This window comes from Myotis brandtii, unplaced genomic scaffold (assembly GCF_000412655.1).
Source record: "Myotis brandtii unplaced genomic scaffold, ASM41265v1 scaffold157, whole genome shotgun sequence".
Lineage (NCBI taxonomy): Eukaryota > Metazoa > Chordata > Mammalia > Chiroptera > Vespertilionidae > Myotis > Myotis brandtii.
In genome coordinates, this window is record NW_005355708.1 from 1066875 (window position 1) to 1077145 (window position 10271).

Here is a 10271-nt window from a genome sequence, read left to right on the forward strand (position 1 = left end):
GCTGGGACCACCCAAGGAACGGACGGTTTATTGATCTAATTTTGACATAAAAGACTTTAATAACGTTTACTAGGCTTGCGAGCTCTCTCCAGGCCAACGCCCACCTGGCATCGAGGCAGCTGACTGGGTAAAGAGCTCTCTGCAGGCAGCTCTGCCAGGCTTCACGTTGGTTTTGATTAGAGGGAGGAGGGGGAGGGGAGGGCGGGAGGATGGTCCCAGGCCACGAGCAGCTTTGGAGAAGCGGGGCCGGGGAAGAGCCAAGTGCTCCCACATCCTCTTGGGCAGCGAGGACAGTGGGGGGTGGGGTGCGCGGGGTGAGGGGGGAGAGGTGGCCTCGATGGGGGACACCTTTGAGTTCTGACATTCCTGGTTCCCTTTTTGCTTCTTCCCTTTTCATCTGGGGACTCTTGCTGACTTAACCTGGATCCAGATGTTCGCTTTATAGGAATATACTTGGCATCCATTAAAAGCCTCGGAATGCTGACACGATTGGATATTCTTTTAGAGCTGGGTGGCCCCACAGTGTGTGTCACGCCAGCACTTCTGGGCAAACTGGTCTTGTCTGACAGAGCAGAGCTCAGTGCAGGCAACGATGAGGGAGTCAGCAAGATGCTCAGAAACGTGGCCATGACCTTTCCACGTGGCCATGACCTTTCCACGTGGCCACGACCTTTCCACGTGGCCACGACCTTTCAATGCCACTGTCTCTGCTTCTCCGTCTCCCTCCGGCCCCCCAGCTAACCAGCATGCAGCACCTTTTACAGGCATTGGCGTGAAGATGTGTAAACCCATATTGTCCTCTCTCTCCTCACCGACCCCCATCTCACGGCCTTGGGGTTCGAGTAGTTTTACAAAACTGCACTCAGCGCCAGACCGGTTGCAGTCCCCCTGGCCAGGCCTCAGCTCCCGGGTCTCCTGTCTCCGGGTTCCCCCAAGGCCGGAAGCTCTGCTGGCCGAACTCGAACAGTGTCCCAGCTGGAAGGGAGCCGTCCGGCCCAGGAACCCACATGCGGGCACGTTTTAGAGCCAACATTCGGGAACAGAAGGCCTCTGCGCACGGACATGACTCCAGTGTGAGCCCAGGACAGTCAGTCCGTGTTCTCGGTGAATAATCCCCGAAGGGCCCCAGCTCCTCTTTGCAATGGCGGGAACTGCGTCTCCAGCAGCGAAAGTTACGTACAGCACCGTCTCGGCGATGAAGACCTGGACGTCATCACAGCCACGGGGATGATAGTTGTGCTCCGAAGGCAAACGCCTCCGCTCTCCCACTTCCCCGTAGATGACCAGTAAACGCCTGCGGAGTGAATAGATGACTCTAAGCGTGTCCGCCGGATGCCTGGCCGTCAGTCTCACAGTGATTGCACTGGCCAGTTGTTTTCTGAAAACATTACACATCTCAGAGGGGCTGGACCCCAGGCGTGGTCGGCTCCACCTGTGGAGAGGACGTCTAGGACACGGCGCCCTTCATTCCACACAGGAACGGGTCCAGGGGATGTGGAAACTTGCGCAAGGTCACCGCTGGGAGACGCCCGAGCCGGGACTTGAGCGGAAGGGCTTCTTCTCTCCCCCCTCGGCCGTCTCATGAGGCCTGCGCTGCTGGGCCCCCACGGCCTGCGTCTGTGCTCAGCACCTGCACTGACAGCCTCGCTCGTTCGAGGGGAGGCTGCGAGGGGTCTTGAGCTGTGCTGAGAAGAAGAGATTTCAGCCCCAGCCGATTTGGCTCAGTGGTTAGAGCGTGGGCCTGTGGACTGAAGGGTCCAGGGTTCAATTCCAGTCAAGGGCACGTGCCTCGGTTGCAGGCTCGATCCCTGGCTCTGGCCCAGGCTTGTGTGGAAGGCAACCAATCGATGTGTCACTCTCACATCGATGTTTCTCTCTCTGTCTCTCCCGTCCCTTCCACGCTCTCTTAAAATCAATGGAAAAACGTCCCTGGGTGAAAATTAACAACAACAAAAATAGACTGAAGACGAAAGAAGAGATTTCACGCAGAGTTGAGCGGCCCATTTCCTGTTGGCCCCGGCCCACTCTCAGGGCACACAGACTTGCATCTCTGGGAAATCTGGTCTGGTTTATCTGCTCTGGAGATTCCCATGTGACTGCTGCTCTCTGGGGCTGTGTGTCTGTGCCCCCCTCCCAGCCCCACCCTGGGCCTGGCCACCTTGGCCTTGGCTGCCTCAGGACTCCGCTGTGACCCCCTGGAGCACTTGACCCCCAGGAAGAGAGGAGGGGAGTGGAGCCTATGGGGCTGGCGGGCCTCCCTGCCGACTCTGCCTCTCTGTTCCCTTCCTCCGCCCCACGTGGCACTTCTGCTGTGCAGGTGTCACCGAGTCCCTGGCTGATCACCTACAATGCTGTCCCCGAGCAGAGGACACCACACGCGTGCAGGAGTCCGACTCAGGAGGAGCGGAGAGCCCCATGGCACAGGCAGCGAGCGCTGGGACCCGCTGGCCCCACTCGCTGCCGGCTCTGGGAGATGCCCTAGCACAGGAGAGCAGCCCTGGGGCAGACAGAACATGAGGTGAATGGCCAGATGTCACAGATGAACTTGAACTTCTCACCTTGTAGCCAGGTCAGAGATGGAGGAGCTGCAGCATCATTTCTGGGCACCCAGGGATCTGCCCAGCGGGGCAGCCCCTGCATCGGGGCAGCAGCCTGGGTCTAGGGATTCGCACATGCTGGTTGGTGCAGATCCCGCCCTCTGGGGCCCTGCTGCCCTTGGTCTGCCTGACACCATCCCTTGCCCCGGGGAAGGGATTCGGCTACTGGAGGCCTCTGTGAGCCGCCCCTGCCTAGTGAGCTTCTCCATGCCAGCTGCACCCCTTAGTTCCAGGAGCCACTAGGGCAGTGATGGCGAACCTATGACACGCGTGTCAGAGGTATGTGTGTGTGTGTGTGTGGTTGATTTTTCTTTGTTAAATGGCATTTAAATATATAAAATAAATATCAAAAATATAAGTCTTTGTTTTACTATGGTTGCAAATATCAAAAAATTTCTATATGTGACACGGCACCAGAGTTAAGTTAGGGTTTTTCAAAATGCTGACACGCCGAGCTCAAAAGGTTCGCCATCACTGTAATAGGGGACGCCCCGGGGCAGCTGATGCACACACCCCCACACACACACACTGCCTGGGAGCAGCGCTCAGAGGGGGCATTTGTCCCGGTGCAGGGCACCAGCCCTGCACGCAGGCGTGTGGCCTGGCAGCCACCGATCGGCCTGGCCTGTGTGGAGGTGACTGTCCAGCACGAGGTCACGGCTGTGGGTGTCCAGTTAGCAGAGTGGCATCGTTTGCCCAGAAAGTCTTACCCTCTTTCTTTCCTGCAGTGATGCTTGGCCGCTGGGCCCTTTCGGAGCCCGGCACCGGCTCCCCGTCCTACAGTGACGGCACTTTGTACTTCCCCGGGCCCTTCGTTCAGGCGTCTGACGGCCCTTCTTGTTCTGTGGGCCCTGCCTGCCGAGGCCACTTCCTCGTTCGGAGGGTGGGACGGGCCCCAGCAGGCCCGGTGGAGGACCACGGAGTCAGGGCACGGTCTTCCCTGAAGTTCCTGTGAGTCAGGGCTGATCGACAGCCAGGCCTCCAGCTGCTGGCTCTTCCCGATGTGTAACCAGCCCGGGCCGGTCAGCTGGAGCCAAGCAGTCCTTACCCAAGGCCCTCTGCTGCCCCGAGTCCTTACACACACACACACACACACACACACACACTTACACACATGGCCTCTCCTGCCCCGAGTCCTTACACACGCGGCCTCTCCTGCCACGAGTCCTTACACACGCGGCCTCTCCTGCCCCGAGTCCTTACACACGCGGCGCCTCCTGTCCCCCAAGTCCTTACACACGCGGCCTCTCCTGCCACGAGTCCTTACACACGCGGCCTCTCCTGCCCCGAGTCCTTACACACGCGGCCTCTCCTGCCCCTGGGTGAAAGCAGGACACACTCAGGCTCCGAGCCTTCTAGGATTCATGTGGCCTCCTTTTCTGCTCGTGTAAAATTGGAATAATCGTGCCCCTTGGCAAAAACTTTGGAGGTTCAGCAACAGACTCTAGAGCAGTGGTTCTCAACCTTCCTAATGCCGCGACCCTTTAATACAGTTCCTCATGTTGTGGTGACCCCCAATTTCATTGTTACAAATGGAACATAATTAAAGCATAGTGATTAATCACAAAAACAATATGTAATTATATGTGTTTTCCGATGGTCTTAGGCAACGCCTGTGAAAGGGTCGTTCGACCCCCAAAGGGGTCACGACCCACAGGTTGAGAACCGCTGCTCTAGAGAGTATTTAGCTCAGCCTGAGCATATACTTGCTTAGTAAAAGACATTATTAAAATATTACTTTAAAAGGTACCATTAAAATATTTAAAACGGTATTAAAATGTATTTTAATAGGTATAAACATTATTTTAAAAGGCATTAAAATATTTTAAAAGGCATTATTAAGATATTCTTTATAAGGTATTATTAAACTATTTTAAATATTTATATAAATGAAAATAGACAGGGTGGGGCAGAAGGAGGTTTCCAGCCGGGAGCACGGGAGAGAGCTTATTCTTGTGTTGTTATTTATTAATATCGAACTATTTTCCATGCGAACAACTGGACCTCCTCTCGCCCCTCCTGCACTTAGTAGTTGATTAACAGTAACAACCTGCTGTCATTTTGCCAGCGTCACCAGCACTGCCGGCTCCGCCTTTCCCTCCTCACCCTCGTCCCCACAGCCCGTGCCTGCCCCGCTCACGGTTTCACACTGTCTCCCTCTGAGCTCGCGCCTTTCCTTTCCACGGTGGGGTGTGGAGCCAGGCAGGCTCCCGTCTGATTTAAATATTATGCTTTTACCCCCGACTTTATGGGATAAAAGGTGGCCACGAGCTTAAGGTATCGTCGGAATCCCAGGTGGCCTGGGCTAAGGCCCGTGCCCTAGACAGGCTGACATAGTCAGGCCCTGGGGCCGAGGCTGCAGCCCAGGTGGCAGTGGCTCTGTCGGGCCCCGAGGGAAGTCCTGGGGGTCCCCTTGGCCGTTGTCAGGCTGGCTGTGCAGGTGGTGGCTGCCCACTTCTCTGCTCGGAGAGGAGGGGCTCCTGTCCTGGCTTGTTGGCTCCCTGGCACTTGCCCCTCACTTTTACGATGTGTTACTGGCTCATAAATCGTCTGCCTGTCCCAGGAGCCTGGGCAGGGCCTCCAGGCCACAAGCCGGACACTCGCACCGTTGATTTTACCAGGATGTGGTGCCGTGACCTCCAGCACCATGAGTGCAGCCACTTCCGGGGGCCAGGGGGGTGAGGGGGTCATGGAACACACGCTCTGCCTCCTGAGCTGTCCGGGGATCCTGACAAATCCTTTGGGTGTCCCCTGCGGATAATCTTGAGCTGTTAACGAGCCCAGGAAATAACCCCGTGGGTCCTCGGGGGCCAAAACAAGAGCAGAAAAACCTCCCTGTGAGTCACTGCAAATATTTACCCTCGAAGGTCTGATTGTGAAATCTGCTGAGCCCTCGGATGGCACTCCCCTTGGGACCCAAAGAGCCCCAGCAGCAGTCAGATGTGCAGTGTTGAAAGGGTTGGGCAGGGGGACCCCCCCACTTTTAGCCTGGGAAGCGCCCCAAGCTGCCAGAACTCCGCGAGGAACCCTGGGCTCCGTCGTCTCTGAGAAAACGCTGGGGATGGGGTGCAGACTCCCTGGGCGCTCTGGGGGAGTTGGCCTCTCCTAGCTTGTCTCCCTCTCAGCTGCTCTTTGGGGTCTTGGCAACGTGTTCACCTCGATAGGATTTCCACCCGACCCACCTCCACCCCTCAGTAGGAGGGCGTGATGGCTGTTGGGGAAATTCTGTCCTCACACTGTCTCATTGGAGCTGCAGACGCGAAGCTGGGTTATCTTCCCCTTCCTTCCATGGGAGTATCTGTTTTATCCAGGCATCTGCCCTCCTCGGTCCTTCCTGCCAGCCAGGACCTACCGAGGACTCGAGGACTCGCTCCACGGGAGGGCCAGGCTGGGTCTCTTGCCAACAGTTTCTTGAGCCGAATGGGAATGGAGGGGCAGCCCGAGTCCTACACAGGAGCCACCGATGACTTGGGCACATGGTAGATGTTCAGTCTGAGGGTCGGGCGCCCACCCCTTCCTGGACCGCCCGCCGTCGGTGCAGCATGAATGTGGAAAAGCTCGCGTAGAGACTGTGCAAGCGTTCCCCTCGCAGGTGCTGGTCCTGCAGAGGGGCGAGGAGGTGGGCGTTTTGGTTTTGTTGTGTTGTGCTGCCATTTTGTTTGTGTTTTAGAAAGAGTGGGTGCCTCCAAGTAAGGTCTCTTGGGTTATTCACTCTTACCCTGAGCTTGAGATGGACTCTCAGGTCAGGCGGTTACATGCATAACAGGGCTGATGAGAAGATGGCTGAGGCTCCGTTGGAATCAACAGCTTCCTTTAGGGTGGAAGTTGCCTCCGGATCGGAGGCAAGGAGCGGAGCCACGGCCTGCCCCCATGTGACAATCAGAAATGTCCGCAGACATGGCCAGTGTCCTCTGGGCCAAGGCGCCCCCCAGCGGAGCACCCCTGGCCTCAGGGAATGGGAGGGACAGTCCCGATCCCAGGTGTCTGCAGGCTTCTCTGGAGCCTAGCGCTCAGGCCCCCATCGTGGGAGAGAGCATTCCCCGTAGGGCCAGGACCTGACAGATGTGAGGAGGGCCCCACTGGGACGCCCCTCGACGGCCGACTGCAGCCTGTGTGTGAAAGGCGCCTGAGCAGGGAGTTGGGGGCTGGGGGTTGTTCATGGAAGGCCCTGGAGCCCAGCCCAGTTCCGATTCCCCACGCAGGCTTCTCTGGAGCCAGCGCTCAGGCCCCCATCGCGGGAGAGAGCATTCCCCATAGGGCCAGGCCCTGACGGGTGTGAGGAGGGCCCCACTGGGACGCCCCACAACTGCCGACTGCAGCCTGCGTGTGAAAGGCACCTGAGCTGGGAGTTGGGGGCTGGGGGTTGTTCTTGGAAGGCCCTGGAGCCCAGCCCAGTTCCGATTCCCCAGACCTCTGCCCAGACAGCCTCATTCGGGCTTTTGGGGAGCCCACCTCTCCTCCCGCTGCTGCAGAAGGTGGACTCGTGTGGCTGTCGTGGCCAGGGCTGCTCAGGCAGTTTGGGGCCCGTGGCTCTCCCCCCACCCCAAGCTGCAGAGGCCTGCTCCTCAGGCTCACCTCCCTCCGACACTGCTTGGACACAGGCCTCCACTTCTCTGGCCCCATCTCCTGCCGGGGGGGAGGGGCAGCTGGCCGGTGCTGAGCTTTCTTCTCGGAGGTCCTCTGTGATGGGGCTGGGCCACCGGCCATTGGACCTTGTCTCCAATGCGCCTCTGTCCCTGGTCTCTGTGGCCCCAGGGTGGCCTCTGGCCCTGGGTTTTGTGTACTGAGCCCTGAGCCCCCACTTCCACCCCACAAGGCTCAGGAACCCCGGCTGCCTCGCACCCTCAGCCGAGGATGCGATGGGTTCTAGGAGCGGCTGCCCTTAGGTCAGGCCATCCGGTACCAACCGTCACTGCTTGGGTCTCTAAGCTCACCCGGATTTGGTGATCCACCACAGGGACTCAGGATATAGTCACACTCACGGCTAGGAGATGTCACAGTGCAAGAGACGGGATGAAATGGGCCAAGGGAAGAGGCACTGGAGGAAAAGATGGCTTCCTTCGATGCTTTCCCAGCATCTCCTTCCGGTCCCTCCTAGGCTTCAGGGTAGAAAGCAGAATGTGCTGAGTGGTGGGAAGGGGCTGGTGTTCGAGGGCCAGGGGCCAGGGCTGGGCTTGAGGTCCTGACTTCCTGCATCTCATCTCGCTCCTGCCTCCTCACCTGCCCCCTGAGGAGAAGTCTAAGGCGTGAGAGGAAGGCAGGCCCCGGGGCCTCCACCCACCTTCCCGCGCTCCTGGCGAGTGCCCCGTGGTTCGCAGGACATTGACCCCAAGGCGCCCGTTGCACCCGCAGCCTCCCTGCGCTCCAGGGCGTCTCAGCCATCACGCCGGTGGCATCGCTGGCTGAGAGATTGCAAGTGGGCAGCACCCCCCATTTCCCGTAGAACCCCCCAATCCCCTGCACGCTCTCACCCTCCTGGCAGGGCCTGTCCTTGCTCGCTGTAGAGATAGCGGGACGTTCAGAGCCCCTGAAACGTGTTTCATTTGTAAAGGAGTATCATTCCTCTCTGTCCCGGGAGCCCAGGCTGCGTGTAGACTGCAGACTGACGGGCCGCTCTCTCCCCAGCACAGAGGAAGGGAGCACGTGAGGTCTCACGCGAGCCAACAGCCCGCGGTTTCTCAGCAGAGCCCAGAGCTCCCTGCGGGAGGAGGAGCAGGTGGTGCCCGGCTTTGAACTGGGCCCACATGCCCCGGGGACAAGGGACGGTATAGTTCTGTCTCAACAAGGGCGTGGGGGAAGCATCCCTGTGAGTTAGTTTTGCATTGGCCGGGAGCCAGGCAGGGAGCGATGGGACCGGGGCTGCAGTCGAGGGCTATTGGGAGCGCGTGTCGCTCAGCAGCAGGGCATCCCGCCTCTCTGATCGTGCCCAGAAGGTTGTTTTGCGGGTGGAAAAGAAAGGGGCCTTTCACCGTTCTCGTGTGGCCTGCCCTGCATTTTTCGCTGAGCAGCCGTTTCGGAGTTTCCTCTTGGAGCGGTGGGTTTATGCTGTCCAGATGTGCACCATGTGGCGGTTTTGTGTGTTGGCATTCCAGATGTGCACGGCCGGGGAAATGAGCTTTGGCAAAGGCAGGGCCTGTCTCTGGCCCTGGGAATCTGCAGAGGCTACAATGCGCTCGTTGTGTGGGGATCCCAGAGAGTTTCTTTAACCTCCTGATTCTGCAGCCGAGGACACTGAGCCCCGGGGGGGTGACTGCTCACCGCCGCTGATCGATGGCCCGCAGCTGGGAGCAGCGAAGATACCAGCTTTGCTGGAATTCCTGGCCCCCATCTGCACGCACGTCTGTTTCAGCACCGTGTGCACCTGGCGCTCTTCCAGGTGCTTGAGCCACATTAGTGAAAAAACAAAGACTCCTAGCTTGTTCTGATGGGGAAAGAATGAGCAGTAAACATAAAAAATGGGCACTTTATATAGTAGGTTGGCATGTAAGAATTGCTATAAAAAACAGGAGGAGGAGGGGGAGGACGTAGGTGAGGAGGTGGAGGGAGAGGAGAGAGGGGGAAATGAGACTAGGGTTAAGGGGGATGGGACTGTGGTGATGGTTGACCATTTTAGCTAAGTGAGTAAGGGTAGATTTCATTGAGAAAGTGACTGTCTTAGTCACCTATGGTGGAACAAAAGAGCTCCAAGTTCAGTGGCCTCAACCAGTAAATATTCTCTCACGTTGTTTGTGGGATAGGAGCTCACGAGCGGCTCTGTGGAGGGTCCCTGCGCAGGGTCTCTCTGGAGATCAGCCGGGGAGGCCGTCATCTGAAGGCCCGACTGGGGCTGGAGGACCCGCCCCCAAGGTGGTGCCTCACACGGCCATTGGCTGGAGGCCTCGGCTCTTTGTTGCATGGCACCTCCATACGGCTCCTACCACATGGCAGCTGGCCTCCCCCAGAGCACATGGTCCAGGGGGACAGATGGAAGTTGGAGGGCAGATGGAAGTCACCGTGTCTTCTATGACCCAGCCTAGTCTTGAAAGCGGGGAAGAAGCAAGCCAAGAGATCCCAGAAGGAATGCTCCGGTGGAAAGCCCTCGGGTGGGAGTGACAGCAGTGTTTATGGGAGAGCGTGGAGGCCAGAGGGCAGGACACAGAGGTCATTGCCGGCCAGGGGAAGGTCATGAGCACAGAAGCAGCACAGCGGACAGGGCAGCTGTGCTGAGAATAGACCACAGGGCAGGCAAGAAGCCAGGAGACGGGGCAGGAGGCTGTCACGGTGAAGCAGGCGGGAGATGGGGAGGCTCCCACCTGCCCGTGGCGAGGGAGGAGCTAGGAAATGCCTGGACTCTGGACCAATTAAAAAAAATGTTTTTATTGATTTGAGAGAGAGGAAGGGAGAAGAAGAGAGAGAAACATCAATGATGAGAGAGAATCACCCCACACTGGGGATCGAGCCCACAACCCGGGCATGTGCCCTGACCGGAATCGAGCTGTGACCTCCTGGTTCATAGGTCAACAGTGCTCAACCATTGAACCACGCCGGCTGGGCTGGACCCCTTTTGAGGTTAGATCCACAGGATCCCGTCGGATTGTGGGAGGCGTGCTTAACCATTGAGCCACGCCAGCCAGGCTGGACCCCTTTTAGGTTAGATCCACAGGATCCCGTCGGATTGTGGGAGGCGTGATAGAG

At 58.2% G+C, this 10271-nt stretch overlaps 1 long non-coding RNA gene across 1 annotated transcript in view; it reads left to right on the forward strand.

Moving 5' to 3' along the window:
* Positions 1-343: 343 nt before the first annotated feature.
* Positions 344-10271, forward strand: part of LOC106725337 — an 18328-nt gene continuing 8400 nt past the window's right edge. Inside the window, exon 1 of the long non-coding RNA XR_001361202.1 lies at positions 344-354. This is a non-coding gene — a long non-coding RNA (uncharacterized LOC106725337). The remainder of the gene's footprint in view (positions 355-10271) is intronic.